At 52.5% G+C, this 19728-nt stretch overlaps 2 non-coding genes across 2 annotated transcripts; one reads left to right on the top strand and one right to left on the bottom strand.

Moving 5' to 3' along the window:
• Positions 1-6164: 6164 nt before the first annotated feature.
• On the bottom strand, positions 6165-6246 carry TRNAL-CAA. Its single transcript has one exon. It is a non-coding gene; the product is annotated as a tRNA-Leu (tRNA).
• Positions 6247-13984: 7738 nt separating this feature from the next.
• On the top strand, positions 13985-14199 carry LOC123358548. Its single transcript, XR_006575751.1, has one exon. It is a non-coding gene; the product is annotated as a small nucleolar RNA U3 (small nucleolar RNA).
• Positions 14200-19728: the final 5529 nt, after the last annotated feature.

The following is a 19728-nucleotide window of genomic DNA, read 5'->3' as shown; positions in this document are numbered from 1 at the left end:
TACAAGGAGGACTTTGGGATGTATGGGCACTGGGACGCTTTTGGGGACAGACAACTGTTCTCACGGGATGGGCTACACCTAAGTAGGGAAGGAAGTAGACTTCTAGGAGGGAGGCTGGCTCATCTGATTAAAAGAGCTTTAAACTAGACACTGGGGGGAGACGGTTGGGAGAGGCCCTGGTGCACTCCACGCCAAATTTATACATTGGGAGTGAGAACAAGAAGATAACAACAGATATAGCCAGAGGGGGACGGTTAGGTGTAAGGAAGAGGGGGGGGACAGATACTAGATCGACAGGTCATACTGGTAGTATTGTGTCCCTACCGAGCGGGGTGAGAAGAGTGAGAGGAGCCCAACAGCAAAAGGTAGGATGTTTGTTCACCAATGCGAGAAGCTTAGGTAATAAAATGGAGGAACTGGAGCTCCTGGTCCGAGAATTGAAACCGGATATCGTAGGAATAACCGAAACATGGTGGAACGATAGCCATGACTGGAGTACAGGTATGGAAGGGTATGTGCTGTTTAGAAAAGACCGATGCAAAGGTAAAGGTGGGGGAGTAGCATTGTATATCAATAATGAGGTGAAATGTAATGAAATAACTAGCAATGCAATGGTTAATACGGAGTCTGTGTGGGCAATGGTCACATTAGGGAAGAAAACTACCAGAGCCTCACCCGGGATAGTGATTGGGGTGTGCTATAGACCGCCAGGATCTAGCTTGGAGACGGATAGAGAGCTCTTTAATGTTTTTAAGGAGGTAAACACTAATAGGAACTGCTTGATCATGGGAGACTTTAACTTCCCGGATATAGATTGGGAAACAAATGCTAGTAATAACAATAGGGCTCAGCTTTTCCTAGACGTGATAGCTGATGAATTCCTCCATCAAGTGGTTGTTGAACCGACGAGGGGGGATGCCATTTTAGATCTGATTTTGGTGAGTAATGAGGACCTTGTTGAGGAAATAGTTGTAGGGGACAACCTTGGCTCGAGTGATCACGAGCTAATTCGTTTCAAAATTAATGAGAGGATAATCAATATTGCATCTGAGACTAGGGTTTACGATTTCAAAAGGGCTAACTTTACTAAATTAAGACGACTAGTTAGGGAAGTGGACTGGACCAACATATTTAGGAATCTAAAGGTAGATGACGCCTGGGGTTACTTCAGGTTGAAATTGCAGGAGTTGTCAGAGGCATGTATCCCGAGAAAGGGAAAACGGCTCGTAGGTAGCAGTTTTAGACCGAGCTGGATGACCAAGCGTCTTAGAGGGGTCATTAAGAAAAAACAGAAAGCGTACCGGGAGTGGAAAATGGGAGGGATCAGCAAAGAAACCTACCTTATTGAGGTCAGAGGGTGTAGGGATGCAGTGAGAAAGGCAAAGCGACGGGTGGAGATGGACCTAGCGAAGGGGATTAAAACCAATAGCAAAAGGTTTTTTAGCCATATAAATAGGAAGAAAACCAAGAAGGAAGAAGTGGGACCGCTTAAAACTTTAAACGGAGTGGAGATTAGGGATAATCTTGGAATGGCACAATATCTGAATGAATATTTTGCCACGGTCTTTAATGAGGCTAATGAAGGGCTAAGGAATAGTGATAGAGGGACCGATGGGAATGAAGATATGGGGGTAGACATTACGGTATCTGAGGTGGAGACCAAACTTGAACAGCTTAACGGAAGTAAATCGGGGGGCCCGGATAATCTTCATCCTAGAATATTAAGGGAATTGGCGAGTGATATTGCTAGCCCGTTAGCGATGATTTTTAATAAATCTCTAAATTCGGGGATTGTACCGTTGGACTGGAGATTAGCTAATGTAGTTCCTATATTCAAGAAGGGGAAAAAAAGTGACCCGGGTAACTACAGGCCTGTTAGTTTAACATCTGTAGTATGCAAAGTAATGGAAAAAATTTTGAAAGAGAGAGTGGTTAAGGAGCAGGAGGCCGATGACAACTGGGATAGATTACAGCATGGATTTACGAAAGGTAGATCGTGCCAAACCAATCTGATCTCCTTCTTTGAGAAAGTAACAGATTTTTTAGACAAGGGAAATGCGGTGGATCTAATATATCTGGATTTCAGTAAGGCGTTTGATACGGTACCGCATGAGGAATTATTGGTTAAATTGGAAAAGATGGGGATCGAAATGAAAATCCAGAGGTGGATAAGGAGTTGGTTAAAGGGGAGACTGCAGAGGGTAGTACTGAAAGGGGAACTGTCGGGTTGGAGGGGGGTCACCAGTGGAGTTCCTCAAGGTTCGGTTTTGGGTCCTATTTTATTCAATCTATTTATTGCTGACCTGGGAACCAAGAGTAGGAGTGGGCTGATAAAGTTTGCGGACGACACCAAGTTGGGAGGTATTGCCAATTCGGAGAAGGATCGGGATATCCTCCAGGGAGATTTGGATGACCTTGTAAACTGGAGTATTAGTAACAGGATGAAATTCAATAGTGAGAAGTGTAAGGTTATGCATTTAGGGATGACTAACAAGAATTTTAGTTATAAGCTAGGGACGCACCAGTTGGAAGTAACGGAGGAGGAGAAGGACCTGGGAGTCCTGGTTGATCGTAGGATGACTATGAGTAGGCAATGTGATGTGGCCGTTAAAAAAGCTAATGCGGTCTTGGGTTGCATTAGGCGGGGTATTTCTAGTAGGGATAAGGAAGTGCTAGTCCCGTTATATAAGGCGTTGGTGAGACCTCATTTGGAGTATTGTGTGCAGTTTTGGTCTCCCATGTTTAAGAAGGATGAGTTAAAACTGGAACGGGTACAAAGAAGGGCCACTAGAATGATCCGAGGAATGGAAGGCCTGTCGTATGACAGGAGACTTGAGGAGCTCGGTTTGTTTTCCTTAACCAAAAGAAGGATAAGGGGAGATATGATTGCACTCTTTAAATATATCAGAGGGATAAATACCAGGGAAGGAGAGGAATTATTTCAGCTCAGTGCTAATGTAGACACGAGGACAAACGGATATAAATTGTCAGTCAGGAAATTTAGGCTTGAAATTAGACGAAGGTTTCTAACCATCAGGGGAGTGCAATACTGGAACAGCCTACCGAGGGAAACAGTAGGGGCGAAGGACCTCCATGACTTTAAGATTAAGCTAGATAAGTTTATGGAGGAGATGGTATAATAGGATAACGGGCTTAGTTAATAGGTCAATTAAGTGCCAAACTGGTACTTAATTGGGTCAAATTGGGTCAATGATATGATATTCTTAACCTCTTTCAGAGGGTATGGCTGGAGAGTCTTGCCCGCATGCTCGGGGTTCAGCTGACCGCCATATTTGGGGTCGGGAAGGAATTTTCCTCCAGGGCAGATTGGCAGTGTCCCTGGAGGTTTTTCGCCTTCCTCCGAAGCATGGGGCAGGGGTCGCTTGCTAAAAGAGTGGGTAGATCGGCTAATGTGGCCTGCATCTTGCAGGAGGTCAGACTAGATGATCATAATGGTCCCTTCTGATCTTGAATTCTATGATTCTATGATTCAGTGAGACTAAATCTCCCCACCTAGACAGCCGGTCCGTCCGCTGCACCCCAGTCCCCCATGCCTGAGCCTCCCTGCCAAAGCCCTGCACCTGGCTCCAGAGAATTAAGTCTCACATCTGGCTGGGAACTCGACTTCTTGTGCCCAGAGAGTCTCGGCCCCCCTCAGTAGCTGACCTGAGAAACACAGTGTCTGCAAAAGCAGCAAAGAGTCGTGTGGCACCTTATAGACTAACAGACGTATTGGAGCATGAGCTTTCGTGGGTGAATCGCCACTTCATCGGATGCGTCAGTGTCGGCCTTTTCCAAAGAAGTGCCTGGAGGGCTTCTTTTTTTTTCCTGTGTGACCACGTGGCCTAACGGATAAGATGGCACCAGCAGAGCTGTGAGTCTGGAGGTAAGGAGTGGGATAGCAGGGGCTGCGGGTCGGGAGTGAGGGGCACAGTCAGAGCTGGAGGGAGCCCAGGGGGCTGCGGGTCGGGAGTGAGGGGCACCGGCAGCGCAGTGACTGGGGAGCTCAGCAGGGAGCCCAGGGGGCTGCGAGTCAGGAGTGAGGGGCACCGGTAGAGCTGGGGGAAGCCCAGGGGGCTGCAGGTCGTGAGTGAGGGGCACCATCAGAGCTGGAGGGAACGCAGGGGGCTGCGGGTCGGGAGTGAGGGGCACCATCAGAGCTGGAGGGAACCCAGGGGGCTGCAGGTCGGGAGTGAGGGGCACCGTCAGAGCTGGAGGGAACCCAGGGGGCTGCGGGTCGGGAGTGAGGGGCACCAGCAGAGCTGGAGGGAGCACAGGGGGCTGCGGGTCGGGAGTGAGGGGCACTGGTAGAGCTGGGGGAAACCCAGGGGGCTGCGGGTCGGGAGTGAGAGGCACCGGCAGCTCAGTGACTGGGGAGCTCAGCAGGGAGCCCAGGGGGCTGCGAGTCAGGAGTGAGGGGCACCGGTAGAGCTGGGGGAAGCCCAGGGGGCTGCGGGTCGGGAGTGAGGGGCACCATCAGAGCTGGAGGGAACGCAGGGGGCTGCGGGTCGGGAGTGAGGGGCACCATCAGAGCTGGAGGGAACCCAGGGGGCTGCAGGTCGGGAGTGAGGGGCACTGTCAGAGCTGGAGGGAACCCAGGGGGCTGCGGGTCGGGAGTGAGGGGCACCAGCAGAGCTGGAGGGAGCACAGGGGGCTGTAGGTCGGGAGTGAGGGGCACCAGCAGAGCTGTGAGTCTGGAGGTCAGGACTGGGATAGCAGGGGCTGCGGGTCAGGAGTGAGGGGCACTGGTAGAGCTGGGGGAAAGCCAGGGGGTTGCAGGTCGGGAGTGAGGGGCACCAGCAGAGCTGTGAGTCTGGAGGTCAGGGCTGGGACAGCAGGGGCTGCGGGTCAGGAGTGAGGGGCACCAGCAGCGCAGTGACTGGGAAGTTCAGCGGGGAGCCCAGGGGGCTGCGGGTCGGGAGTGAGGGCGTGATGCAGTAGTATCTGTTTGTGTGGGGGATGGGAGAGCAGGGGGTGACTTTAGGTGATGGTCTGTATCTGAGCCTGTAACCTGAGTCAGGCAGGAGGAGTAAACAGCTCTGCTCGGGAAGCTGCACAAAGTGAAGAGAGCCTGCTGGAGAGGGTTTGGGTCAGTTTCGGTTTGGGGCTGGGTGGTGGAATTCAGGGAATCCCAAGCTGGGATCTGTGCTCCCTGAATCTCCATAAGGACCAGATTGAGGGGTCCTGGCTCTGCCCACAAGCTCTGCTGTAGCCTGTGCTCCTGTCTCCAATAAACCTTCTGTTTTACTGACTGGCTGAGAGACACTGTGAGTCCCAGGAAGAGGGGTGCAGGGCCGGACTCCCCCACACTCCGTGACAACTGGTGGCAGCGGCGGGACCTACTGCGCCCCGTGGATGGCGCTTCCTGCAGTAAGTGACTGGGGAGCAGCAAAACGAAGGGACGATTGCAGGGGCGATTAACCCCTGGGAGTGTGTGACCAGTGAGAAGGACTCTGCAGTAACAGGGTCCCCCGGGGGATTGCAGGAGCAGTCCCAGGGGCGGAGGAGTCTGTGGCTTGACCCTGGCAGAGAGATGGTGACCTCAAGAAGGGCTGGCACACTAGGGGTCTCCCTGGAAACCGTGGGGAGCGGTGAGCACCCAGGCCTGCGAGTGGCCAGCAGGGGATCATCCCGGTGCCATTTCTTCCTGGCCTGCACCTTCCTGCCCCATTCCTCTCCCTCCCCCACCTCTTTCTGTCTCTGCTCCTCCCCCTCCCTGCCCAGTGCCTCCTGCACCCCACTGAACAGCTGATCACTGGCAGGCAGGAGGTGCTGAAGGGGAAGAGGAGGAGCTTGTCAGCAAGGCCTGTAGTGGCAGGGCGGGGGGAGCTGGCTGCCAGTGGGCGCTGAGCACCTATTTTTTTCTCTGTTGGTTCTGCAGCCCCGTAGCTCCCATGGAGTCGCTGACTTGGCTCCTTTCGCACTCTAGAGAGAGGAGCAGAACCAGGACTATGGCTGATCTATGGGGCACCAGGTGAGTGGCAGAGGCTTCAGGCGCTGAGAGTTTGCCTGACCCCTCAGGGACACAGTGTGAGGGGGTGTCCCAGGGATCTCTATGAAAGGAGCAGAGCAGGATTTACTTGGGGTGGGGAGAGAATTGAGAGTGTCTCAGGGGGTTGTACAGAGATGTTGCCCGGGTGAGGGACTGGCTAAAACACAGGCCTCGCTGTGAGCAGGATTTGAACCTGCGCAAGGGAACCCTATTGGATTTTGACTCCAACACCTTAACCACTCGGCCATCACAGCTGTGAGCGCAGACCTGCCCCAACGCCAGAGAAGCTGGTAAAGAATCACAATTCCCAGGCGTGAAGTCATCTGAACTACAGAATTCCCACCGCAAACCTGGCTCCCAAAGCACAGGGGGGATTGGGGGTTTGTTCTCTTTGCTTAGCCATGTGCAGTCGCACAGAGAGCGCGTTTAACAGTCTCCCCTCCCACAGAGCGGGAAGGGGAAATGATTCTCAACTTGAAGCCTGATGTAGGGTGACCAGACGTCCCGATTTTATCGGGACTGTCCCGATATTTGCTTATTTGTCCCGTGTCCCGACTGATGTTTGGTCGGGACACTGGACAAACAAACAATTTTGCCCTCTGCTCCGGCACACAGGCAGAGCCCTAAGGGACACTCACCCCCCTGACTCCGCCCCCATCCTTCCCCCATTGGATCCCTCCCCAAATCCCCGCCCTGACCCTGCCTCCAGCCCCACCCTCTCACTGCCCCATTGGATCCCTCCCCAAATCCCCACCCTGGCCCTGCCCCCAGCCCCACCCCCTCACTGCCCCATTGGATCCCTCCCCAAATCCCTGCCCTGACCTTGCCAGGGACAGGTGCACACTTGGAAGAGGGAAACTGCTCCACACACTAGCCCGGGCAGCCGCCCATTTTCTTTGGCAAGTCAGGAAGGGCAAAGGTGAGACTGGAAGCACCTGGGGCTCATGCCCCAGCCTTTGTAACACCCAACCCCCAACTCCTTCCCAGGGCTCGAGCTGAAGCCAGAGCATTGGCCTGAGCGGCCAAGAAAAGGTTCCAGCCCTGAAGGGAGCAGGACTTGCAGCACAAAGTGAGCACAACCACGAGGGGACTCAAATCCTGAATCATCCGATCCACAGGGAGATGCCTCATCCTTTAGGCCACATGATGAGGGGGTCTAAGCTCTTCTTTGGAAAAGGCTACACTGTGTTTCTCAGGTCATCTACTGAGGGGGCCGAGACTCTCTGGGCACAAGAAGTTGAGTTCCCAGCGAGATGTGAGACTTAATTCTCTGGAGCCAGGTGCAGGGCTTTGGCAGGGAGGCTCAGGCATGGGGAACTGGGGTGCAGCGGATGGACCAGCTGTCTAGGTGCGGAGATTTAGTCGCACTGAGGCACAGGAGGGAGGAGGAATCCTGCTGATGGTCAGTGGCTGTGCAGAAAAAAGGGTGTTGATTTCCCCATCCTAAATGGGCTGGTTGGCTTGACCCTTCTCCCCTCTGCAGAGCCTGGTGGGGACTGCAGCTCACCCCTTGTGGGGCAGGAGGGCACAGGTGCAGGGCGCTGGGCTCCGATGCACCTGGAAGGCAGCTCCAGTGCGGTGGGGCAGGGCAGGGCCTGTGGTTTACGTTCTGCGTTGCCTGGTGCTGGGCCATTGCACAATCCCCAGCCACGCTGCACAGCACGCCCCGAGAGGGGCGGGGGGCCAAGCAGACGATCCAGCACGAGGGGGGTGAGGATGTGTGGTTGGGGGGAGGAAAGGCCTTGGGCTGCACTGGGGGAGCACAGAGCAGGGGTGACACCCCAGAAACCTGCAGCAAAGGGATGGACAGGTGGGCTGGGTGGATAGAAGAGGCAGTGAGCCTAAAAGGGGAGTGGAGTCTAGTGGTCAGAGCAGGGAGGGGGCTGGGTGCCAGGAGCTCTGGGCTCTATCCCTGGCTCTGGGAGTGGAGGGGGGTCTAGAGGTGAGAGCAGGGGACTGGGAGCCAGGACTCCTGGGTTCCATAGTGGCGGCTGATTTTTCCTGTGTCTCCCTCCCTACAGATCCCAGCCCAGTCCCCTACCAGAATTTGACTGGGGGGGTTGCCCTGCCACTCCAGACTCGTGATTTGAACCCCTCCCCCCATGGGCTCTGACATCACAGAATCTCCTCCCCCCCCCAAGTCAGAAAGTAGGAGCCCCTCCTCGCATGCGGAGGAAACTAGTGAGTTTCTTGGGGGTCTCTGGCAGAAGTGACAGCACCCACCAGACACCCACTCATGGTTGCAAGGAGACCCCCCTGCACCCCTCTGCACAGACCCCTGCTACGAGGGGCCGTGGGCGCCCAGCCAGGGTCAGGAGGTGAGATGGGATGGCAGTGGCAGGAAGGGGGCAGAGCCGGGGGTGGTGCCAGGTCTGGTGCTGGCTACATGGGGAAAAACCACACTGCTCCCCAGCAACACACACACACACACACACCCCTCCTGGTGTTGGGAGGGGAACAGGTGAAAGGACAAAAGAAGCAAGAGACAAAGAGAAAGGAGGCGAGGGATGGATGGAGGAAAAGGTGAAAGAAAAAGAACAAACCCTAATGTCCCCAGTGATTCTAAGGGACAAAATCCCAGGTGCAGAATAAAATTCTGCCTCCTTAAGCTCGTGGTTTCCATGCCTAGAATTCAACGGTCACCAGATGGATCAGAGTGAACAGGTTTCAAACCTCGAGGAGGCTTCAACCTTCTAAACAGGGACGGCTGTTTTCTAGTAAAATCAGGAAAAGGGGAGGAGAAAACTCAAAAGAGGCTCCTCCTGGCACTCACGTCCGTGAACCCGAATACTCTCTCAGTCCTCAAAGAGAGACCTGGAGAAGGAGACTTACTGAAGCAAAGCCACAGGGGTCTCTGAGGTTCCCTGGCCCCTCACCTATCCTGCCTGGCTGATGTCAGCATCTCTCTGTGAGGTCACCACCTCCCCACCTCCTTTGACCAATAGTCTGAGGTCCTGCAAAAGGCCTTTGTGATGTCACTGCCACACCCCTCCCTTGCTGTGCTAATGTCCTGCCCCTGCCCAGGCACTTTGGAGGTTTGAGCTACTCCCTGTGGTCACCCCACTCAAGGAGCGTTCGTTCTAGGCAGCAAGCCGGCTAGACAGGAAAACATCAGACGCTGCTCCCAATGCTACACTCAGTTTTTCAGAAATTAGTCGACTTTATGACCAGAAGAGACCATTAGAGCATCTAATCTGCCCCCCTGCATATCACAGGCCTCCTGTATGACACAAGAGCTACTTTTGGGGCAAACACATTCCAGAAAGGCATCTAGCCTTCATAAAATGACATCAGGAGATGGAGAATCCACCACTTTCCTTGGTAGCTTGTTCCTGTGGTGAATCATCCTCACTGTTGAATATTTGTGCCTTAGTTGTAATATGAATTTGTCTCTTTTCACCTTCCAGCCATTGGGTCTTGTTAGGCCTTTTTCCGCTGGATTAAAGAGCCCTTTAATACTCAATCTTTTCTCTCCATTAAGGCACTTCAACACTTCCTTGAAGTCACCTGCCAATCTTCTTTTGATAAGCTAAGCAGGTTGAGCTCTTTCAATAGCTCACTAGAAGGCATTTTTCTCCAGCCCTCAGAACATTTGGTGGCTCTTTGCTGCCCCAGCTCCAATTTCACAACATCTTTTTCAAATGAGGACACCAGAACTGGAGGCAGTATTCCAGTATCAGTCTCACTGATGCCGTGTCACCTCCTGTGACGTTATTGACATAATCTGTAACTGTATAGATCACCGTTGTGACCACTGTTCTATATTTGCAGCCAATATGGTAGAAAGGTTGTCGTGTAAGGGGTCTATGGAGAGGTTCTGATTGGCTGATTATAATTATGGACCAATGGGATAGAGAAACCTGCATCACTGAAAGTACAGCCATGAAGAAACCACACATCAGCCTTGCCTAGCTGGCAAGAATCAAATCTCCACAGAAAAACCCCTATGGTGTCATAGCCCAGCTCCCTAAGCCCTCATCACACCCACTTTCTACACTATGGCTCTGTTCTCACTGAAGGGTCATTTCCAATTGCTTAGACCAGCTTCCCCAGCACACTCACTGCTGTGCAGCTCTGTACGTGTGGCCATGGCTGAACAGCAAGAATTCCTGCCCATATCCCTACTGGCTGGAGCATGGCTAGAGTGTGTCTGTGGTTAATGATGCTGCTGTAGATTGTTCATTCCCTGCCTTGGCAATTCAGACAGTCCCTTTTCCCGTCGTATCGCCAGCACCTCTGTGAGTCCAATAGCAGGGCAGGTTTTCTCTGGGCACTGAGATTTTTCAGGGAGTTGGTGGCTCCTTTCTTTCCTCACCCTGGAGTAAACTCAGCTTTTCATTCCATCCTTGATGACTCATGGAATAACAACAGCAGCATGAAGAGGAGAGGGAATATCTCACTGCTGGGTGAGGAAGGTGGACGCATCCCCTCTGTTTGACCATTGCCATTGCAGGAGAGAAGGTTTCAATGGAATCGAATGCCCTGGCTCAGACAAGAGACACAGGGAGGTTTTGCTGTTCATGGATCCATGCAAAGGAAATTGTGTCTCTGTGTGAAAATGGGGAGGGAAATGAAACGCCCACATGGTGGTGCCTAAGGCAGAAGGGACCCCTATAGCATTAGAACAGGACACGTTCTCAAGCAGCATGTTTCTTACTTTGCCCATCTGTAAATTTTGATTATTATTGATGGAAATATTTTGCCATTGGGTCGTGTGTTTCCACAGAAATTGACATTTACCAACAAACACGTAATTCTTACAAGCCTGCCGAGTCTGCCCTTGGTGAGTTTAGAGGGACACATTCCCTCTTCCCACTCCGCATACCAGGCCTGGACTCTCCATGCTGCCCACTTCCCACACTGCTGGGATCCTTCCCTCATCTCCCCTCAGAGCTCTGCTCCCCACTCCCACTTCTGGGATCCCCTCCCAAGACTGTCTAATGCCCTGTTTCCAGGATCCCTCTCCATTCCCTTCCTCCCCTCTGAGCAAAAACTCTGCATTATTCCCACACTGGGAATTAAACCCAGGCTGTTTTGGTGAAAACCAGGAATCCTGACCACTAGACCCTATGGGACAGGGATTGGGATGTTTGTCTGCTAAGACAACTCCTCAGAAGAGCAGCAGCGCCACCCAGTGGGGGTTGCACACAGGGATGGATTAACCCTTCAGGTGCTGAGGTTTCCCTCTCTCCATTCCCAGTGCCTGTGATCAGGAAACAGACATCAGGGCTCCCAGGTGCTTCACAGACCATGACTGAGATCGGGACCCCATATTGCGCTAGGTGCTGTACAAACCCTGGCCAACACTGGGACACCCAGGGGGTTCCCCGCAATTTCTCTGAGCCTCTGCTGCCCAACTTCTTCTGACTCCCCCTGGATCACCCTCCCCCCTCGCAAAAAACCCACCTTTCCAAACAGTCCTTCTTTCCCTGCCCCCTAATTCTGCTTTCACACCCTGGGACCATCTACTCTCTTTGTCTCTCCCCCCTCAGGTAAAGCAGAGATGGAGGCAACTTCAGCCACTGGAGACAGCCCCAGCGAGGGCTGCAGCCCGCCCGGGGGCGGGGTGTGTTTGCAGACACAGGAAGGGAACAGCTGGGAGCGGTGGGTGCTGGGAAGAAGGAGGCAGGAGAACTAAGCCCAGAGATGGGACATTGGGCAGCTCCTGGGGGCGGGGCTCTGGCACAGACCGGGGGTGGGGCAGCTCCTGGGGGCGGGGCTCTGGCACAGCCCCGGGGCGGGGCAGCTCCGGGGGGTGGGGCTCTGGCACAGCCCAGGGGCGGGGCACCTCCTAGGGGCGGGGCTCTGGCACAGCCCGGGGGTGGGGCAGCTCCTTTGGGCGGGGCTCTGGCACAGACCGGGGGCGGGGCATCTCCTGGGGGCGGGGCTCTGGCACAGCCCGAGGGCGGGGCAGCTCCTGGGGGCGGGGCTCTGGCACAGCCCGGGGGGGGGCTGCTCCTGGGGGCGGGGCTCTGGCACAGCCCGGGGGCGGGGCAGCTCCTGGGGGCGGGGCTCTGGCACAGCCCAGGGGCGGGGCAGCTCCTGGGGGCGGGGCTCTGGCACATTGCGACGCGGAGCCCGGGCGGAGCAGCTGTTCCCCGGTGGCCACGTGCTGCCAGCAACGCTGGAGCCGCCCGAGCCGGAGCGGAGCCGCTGTTCTCCGCTGCAGCCGGGATCTGCCCCCGGCCCCGCTGGGCTCCAGTTGGGGACAGAGCCTGGGGCCCCGGGGTTCCCCGTTGTGTGGCTGGCGGGGGCGGGCGGGGAGTGGAGAAGCCGGAACTGCAGGCGGGGGAAGGGCAGTGGGGCAGGTGGGGGTTGAGCCTGCCAGGGGGAGAGTGTGTGTGAGTTTGGGGGGGGGGGAGATACCTGCATCCTTCTCCTGTCTGTGCCACTTCCCTCCCAAGTACTGGTGACAAGTCTCTCTGGTTCTTCCCCTTTTCTCTCCCCTCACCACACAGGACTATCAAACCCAAGGAGATTCCCTCGTTTTTCCTAAAATTATTTACTCTCTAGTCTCTTATTTTTCCTGATTTTTTTCTATAATTCTCAAATGTCAATTTAAATTCTCCTCATATTTGGGGGGCTTCCCCCACCCCCCATTTCATCTGCAGCAATTCGTCCTTGTTTGGGTGGGAAATTGTTGCCCTGAGTCATTCCCCAAAAGGGATGGGGGTTCCTGGGTGCTGTTTGGGGGAGCCCTGAGACACAGCTCCCTCTGGGGTGGAGATGGGGTGGCCATTCTCTGCCAGCCACAGGGCATGGCTGGGGCACCGGTGGGGAAGGAGGAACCAGTGTCCCCTATGGAGCCTGCCCAGCCCCTTTGGTTCTGCTCCTTTCTAGCATTTTGTCCAGAGAGTTTATTACTGCGGAGGCTGAAAAATGTCTGTGGATTTAGCCCTGGCAGGAGGGGTCAGGTCTACACTGTAATAAAGAGATCGAGCATTTCCCAGCAAGGCCAGGTAGTATATATTGTGTGGATTCTGCTCACATAACAGAGAAAGTTGCCTGTGCAGCTCACAAGAGTAAATAGGGTCAGATCAGAAGATATCTTCTTTCCAAGTGGGAATTGTGCAGGGATGAACAACAGACCTAGTGCAGCTGTGTTGCCACTGTCTACTAGCACTGAAATGGTTCACAATGCCTTGGTTCAAGTGGCACCAGTTCTAAAAGTAAGGGTGATTTAGTGCTGTGGTTCTCAAACAGGGGTATCCAATGGTCTTCCAGGGGGTACAGCAACTCATCTAGATATTTGCCTAGTTTTACAACAGGCTACATAGAAAGCACTAGCAAATTCGTAACAAATTAAAATTCATACACTGGTTTGTTTATACTGTTCTCTATACTATACACTGAAATGTAAGTACAATACTTATATTCAAGTGATTTATTTTTATAAATATTGCATCTGATTTTGTAAGCAAGTAGTTTTTAAGTGAAGTAAAAAATGGGGGTATGCAAGAGAAATCAGACTCCTGAAAGGGGTACAGCTGTCTCTAAAGGTTGAGAGTCACTGACTTAGTGCAGGTACCACCGGTAACATAGAACCCTGCAAAAACTTCTAGTGCAGATGAATTTGAGAGCAAGCCAGAGAGAAACAGCTGCGGAGCATGCTAGAAAGGGCTGACCTGTCCGCATTGTCTGTGCCTGACAAGCTGTCATGTGGTACAGAGGCGCCTGTGAGAGGTAGGGCAAAGCAAGAGGGTTTGATTGGTCGGTAGGAGCTCCACATGCTAATCAGGAGGTGTGTTTCTGTAAATAGCGACATAAACATCTTCTAATGGCCAGTGTGCTAAAGCTGCCTCGATTGTGCTTTAATGAAATGGGAACCTGGTTTTAGATTTTTGTTCTTTAATTCACTGGGGGTGAAACCCGTTGTATGAAAACATTCACCATGGGAAGAAAGCTTGTGCACATTAACCTGGGTGTGTAACTGAGTGCAGTATGTGGAGTGTCATAATCAATGAAGTTAATCTGAGGTGTGATTATTGCTACTTGAATGCTTTCAGGGATCATTTCTATAGTTTGTAACTAGAGAAGTGTGGTTGAAAGTGTCTGACCTTGCTAACCACAATGAGAAGTTAAAGTGTTCTCTTCTGAGCATGAAGTGTGTGGACAGTGTTGCTTTAGTGCATCTGCTGTCTGCTATTAATGACTGTTCTTGCTTTCCTTTTGGGAAGCTGGAAGGAAGAGAACACAGACTGAGTGGTTAGTCCTTATAAAGCAAGTTTAAAAATAAATGTTTTGGTTTTCTTTTCTGTCATCTGAATTTTTTTGAAGCTTCTGTGCAGTTCTGTTTAGTTGCAAGTCTTAATTTGATTTAGTAGAATTTGGAAGAGAAGTAAAGTTGTGAACATGGTGTTTTAAAGGTTTCTAGTTCAGTACTTACTGAAAGATTTTTAAAATTTCTTTATGCTGCTCTCTCTCTTTTTTTCTTGTAATCTATTTAAGAATTTAGGTAGGGTCCTGTGTCTGCACGTTCTCTTCCTTTTCCACTTGCTTTTCTCTTCTTCCCTTCCCATTTTTCAGGAAGCCCCTATTTTTTTTTACTTCTCCTGCTCTGGCAGGGGGCACTCAGTTTGCTCTTGGCCCCAAGCCCATCAGACAATCCACACAGGATCTGAGAGTTGCTGTCTCTTGGCCGTATAGTGGGTAGAGGGTTCTAAAGCTGTCTCAGGGTATGTCTACACTATGGGATTATTCCGATTTTACAAAAAACGGTTTTTGGAAACAGATTATATAAAGTCAAGTGAACGCAGCCACACTAAGCACATTAATTTGGCGGTGTGCATCCATGTACCGAGGCTAGTATCGATTTCTGGAGCGTTGCACTGTGGGTAGCTATCCCATAATTCCTGCAGTCTCCCCCGCCCATTGGAATTCTGGGTTGAGATACCAGTGCATGATGGGGCAAAAACAGTGTCGTGGGTGATTCTGAGTAAATGTCGTCAGTCAATCCTCCCTCCGTGAAAGCAACGGCAGACAATAATTTCATGCCCTTTTCCCTGGATTGCCCAGGCAGATGCCATAGCACGGCAACCATGGAGCCTGTTCAGCCTTTTTTTCACCGTCACTGTATGTCTACTGGATGGTGCTGACAGACGCGGTACTGCAAGTTAGCAAAGATGGTTGCCAGCCAAGCCATACCATACTATGCCATCTGCTGCTTTGCAAATTGACAATGACAGTTACAAGTTATACTGTACAGGTGAGTAGTCTCTTGGTCTATCTAAGGCCGTGATCAAGTGTCTTGGTGTTTTTGGTCTTTTGGCCTCAAGATGAAAACCTTGTCTGTGTCTTGGGAACCTTGAGGTAAAAAATTATCTAAGTTGTATCTGCTGCTGTCATGGGTGCTCTTGGCTAGCCTTGGTGAGGTCAGCTAGGGGTGCATGGATGAAAATGGGAATGACTCCCCAGGTCATTCTTTCCTTACATTTTGTCTAATGGAGAGTAAGTCCTGTCTAGACTATCAGGCAAGCCTACTAAAGACCCAGAGAGGCAAATGGTGGCTCCAGGTCAGAGCCCCAGACATCCAGCAGAAATGATGAACTGCATGTCATTCTAGGGGGTGCCCCTGCAACAACCCCACCCATTGCTTCCCTTCTCTCCCACTGCTTCTGGGCTAACATTATCCCCCATTTGTGTGATGAAGTAATAAAGAATACATGAATTTGAAACAACACTGACTTTATTGCCTCTGCAAGTAGAGCTCAAAGTGGGGAAGGGAGAACAGCCTCCAGCTACTATGATATTCCAGGCAGGACTGAATCTCCAGGAGACAAAGCTTAAAGAAGAGAATTACCTGGGAGTCATTCCCATTTTTGCCCAGGCATCCCTGGCCCACCTTACCAAGGCCAGCCAGGAGCACTCACAGGACGATGATGACAGATATCAGTCCTACTATAACGTCTGCCCTTGGGAAGGGAAGGAAAGTGGATGCTGTTGTGTAGCGCTGCTGCACTGTGTCTGCCAGCAGCATCCAGTGGACATACGGTGACGTTGAAAAAAGGCAAGAAACAATTTTTTTCCCTTCGCTTTTGGGAGAGGCAACATAACCCTGAACCACCCGCAACAATATTTTTGACCCTTCAGGCTTTGGGAACTCAGCCAAGAAATCAAATGGTTCTCGGAGAGTGCGAGAACTGTGGGATAGCTACAGTCGTCAGTCGTCCCTCCCTCCGTGAGCGTCCATTTCATTCTTTGGCTTTCTGGTACTCTTGTCTCAGCTCCTTAAGTTTCAGCACTGTGTTGAGTCCCTGTTGTGGCCTCTGTCTATCATAGCCTTGGAGATTTTTTTTCAAATGCTTTGGCAGTTTGTCTTTTAGAACAGAGTTCTGATAGAACAGATTCATCTCCCCATACAGAGATCAGCTTCAGTATCTCCCCTATGGTCCATGCTGAAGCTCTTTTTTGATTCTGGGACTGCATGGTCACCTGTGCTGATGAGCTCTCCATGCTGGGCAAACAGGAAATGAAATTCAAAAGTTCTTGGGGCTTTTCCTGTCTACCTGGCCAGTGCATCTGAGTTCAGATTGCTGTCCAGAGCGGTCACAATGGTGCACTGTGGGATAGCCCCCGGAGGCCAATACCATTGAATTGCAGCCACACTAACCCTAATCCGAAATAGTAATACTGATTTCAGCGCTACTCCCCTCGTCGGGGAGGAGTACAGATACCGGTATTAAGAGCCCTTTATATCGATATAAAGGCCTTCGTTGTGTGGACGGGTGCAGGGTTAATGCGATTTAACGCTGCTAAAATTGATATAAATTCGTAGTGTTGACCAGGCCAGAGAGAGCAGCAGGTTTCCCCTATTGTTTCCTGCTGTTGTTTTCTTGACTAGTTTCTCCTCTGCACCAACTTGCTCTTTTGCTTTGTGAGCCTGGCTAGCTCAGTTGGTAGAGCATCAGCCTTTTAATCTGAAGGTTCAAGTCCTGGGTCAGATGATAAATTACTCACCAAGATCTTAAAGTGTGTTTCTCACATCCTCTTTGATGTTACTTTTTTGTCTTCAGGATTTTCCCTTTCCTCAGAAGGGCCTTTTTGTGTGTGGGTTTGAAGGGGCAACTTCCTGACAGCCCCTCTGTCCTTGCAGCCTGGAGGAATAAAGGCCTCTGGGCATAGAGCATGTTCCTTCCCTGCACACACACACACACACACACACAGAATGTCCCTAGGGAATTAGAATCACCTGCTGCCTTCCCCTGTCCTGTTGGATCCCCAAATGAAGATGCTCTTCAGCCTAAACCCATGTCCCCTCTTTTCCCAGTGCCCCTCAGACCCAACCCTCAGTCCCTCCTATGCTCACTGCTCCTCACTCCCAACCAGAGCCTGCTCCTCTTCACCCTTCTCCTCTGTCCCAACCCACGGCCCCCTCCTATTCCCGGTGCCCCTCAATCCCAACCCACAGGCCCCTTCTCCACACGCTGCTCCTCAATCCCAACCCACAGCTCCCTCCTTCCCTCCAGCAGCAGGTGCTTCAGACCCCCTCAGGAAGATTTTCTTGCAAGGTTTCGTGTATGAGTCTGCATGTGGATTTTACAGTATGTTGGAAATAGGTTGGGTTGCTTGACGAAATGATCACTTTTGGCTGGTGTTGGATTCCCAGTCTCCATGTTATTGGGGCAGCAGAAACAAAGGGTTGTTATCCTTGATGTGTGAATCAAGGACTCAACCCTGGGTGCAAACTAAATGAGCTGCCCACAGATTCTGGCAGCCACAATAAGCATTTGGTGCAAGAGCTCAGACCTGTCCCTGTCCCAGAGGGAGGGGGTCATCCGCGTGGGGCTTGGACCACTGACCTATCAGCTCTTAACTCCCAAACTTTCAGTAACTCTGTTATCAGTGCCTGCGAGTGTAATTTAAACCATAAGAAAAACCACACTGGGCTAGACCAAAGGTCTGTCTAGCTCTGAACCTTGTTTTCTGACAGTAGCCAATGCCAGGTGCCCCAAAAGCCACTCCCCAAGGCACCACTGGGAGTTGAACCCAGGATCTCCTGTTTACAAAACAGGTACTTTAACCAGCTAAACCAGGGTGCCTGTCTGTGACTAAGGTACAGCATCTGCTCACAACTGACTCCCTGCATCCCCACCTGGGCCCCACAAAGCAGAGCAGCAGGTGAGGTTTTTCTTGCAAGGGGTGTGTGTGTGTGTGCGTGCGTGCGTGCATACACCTTTGGCCAGGTCTGCACTACAAAGTTATTTCAGCAGAATTATATTGCTCAGGTGTGTGAAAAACACACTATGCTCCCTCGGTTGGCACTGCAATGCCACATCTGGTGACAAAACTGCCCTGTTTTGGTGACCAAATAACACCACTTCGATGAGCTTTTTGCAGCAAACTTAAAGTGACAGAGTGTCAGTGTAGACGCTGCTGTTCATTATATCACCATAACTGGCCTCTGCCAGTATCCCACAATGCCCTCTGTGAACTCGCCTGCCCTGCATTCCTGCTACAGAGCCATGGGCCCCTCCCCTTTCATCACTCCGGGAAGTTCTGACAGCTGAGCCTGCTGCTCTGCTCCGGCAGCCAGGAGCAAATCACTGCCGTGGATGCTGCTCTCTCCCACCCTGCGAACACAGAGCAGGGTGGCGGGAACTTCCTTACATGGGGGGGGGGGCACCGGCATCCGAACTGTGACACCCCCAGGACACCCCTTCCCTAGAGGAGGCTCTTACCTTCTAAACAGGGACGGCTGTTTTCTAGTAAAATCACTAAAAGGGAAGGAGAAAACTCGAAAGAGGTTCCTCCTGGCGCTCACGTACCTGAACCCGAATACTCTCTCTGTCCTCAAAGAGAGACCTGGAGAAGGAGACTTGCTGAATCAAAGCCACAGGGGTCTCTGAGGTTTCCCTGGCCCCTCACCCCTGTCCTGCCTGGCTGATGTCAGCATCTCTCTGTGAGGTCACCACCTCCCCACCACCTGTGACCAATAGTCTGAGGTCCTGCAAAAGGCCTTTGTGATGTCACTGCCTGTCACGGACTCACAGATCGTGCCCACTCTTGGCCCCGTGCGGTCCATGGGGGGTGCCCCTTTCAGTGCGACAGCCCTTCTCGGGGGTCCACTCTCTCTCGGGGTCAGGCCCCTCCACCTGGAGCCGCACCTCTCTGAGCCTTAGCACGTCTGTCTCTCGCCGTGGGCCCCCTCAGGGAGTCCATGCGCTCTGGACCCCCTGGGCCTCCTCACCTGCGAAGGGGTTGATGCCCCCTGCTGTCTAGCCCGGAGTGACTCTCAGCCAGCATAAAACAGGAGGGTTTATTGAGAGTTGAACACAGCACAGGAAACTCTCAGGGCCTCAGGCCTGGCCTCTCACAATAACAGCACATCCCAGTCCCCCTGCAGCCAGGTGGGCTCTGCCTGCTTCCCCTCGCCAGCCCCGAGCCCCCCTGCTCCCCAGCTAGGCCTCCAATATCCCCGGCCCCAAGCCCCATGTCTGTCCATTGTCTTCTCTCCAGGTAAACAGGGTCGTAAACAGGATGTCCTGGGTCTCCTCTCCTCTCAGCTCTCCTCTGGCCCCTCTGGCTGGAACCGGCTGGTCAGGTCACCGGGATCCTCTTCCCGCAGCCCATTGTCCTCCCAACGCCAGAACCGGCTGTGTCTCCTGAGCCCGGTCTCTGGGTCACCAGGTCACCAGTCACCGGGGTCTCCATCCTCCAGGCCATCAGCTGGGGTCCCTCGTCCCTCTCTGGTCCTCTGTAACAACAAACTCCCTCTCCCCTCACCTCATTAAACCAGT

The sequence above is a fragment of the Mauremys mutica genome, unplaced genomic scaffold (genome assembly GCF_020497125.1).
Source record: "Mauremys mutica isolate MM-2020 ecotype Southern unplaced genomic scaffold, ASM2049712v1 Super-Scaffold_100089, whole genome shotgun sequence".
Classification (NCBI taxonomy): domain Eukaryota; kingdom Metazoa; phylum Chordata; order Testudines; family Geoemydidae; genus Mauremys; species Mauremys mutica.
This window is presented reverse-complemented; position numbering and strand designations above follow the sequence as displayed.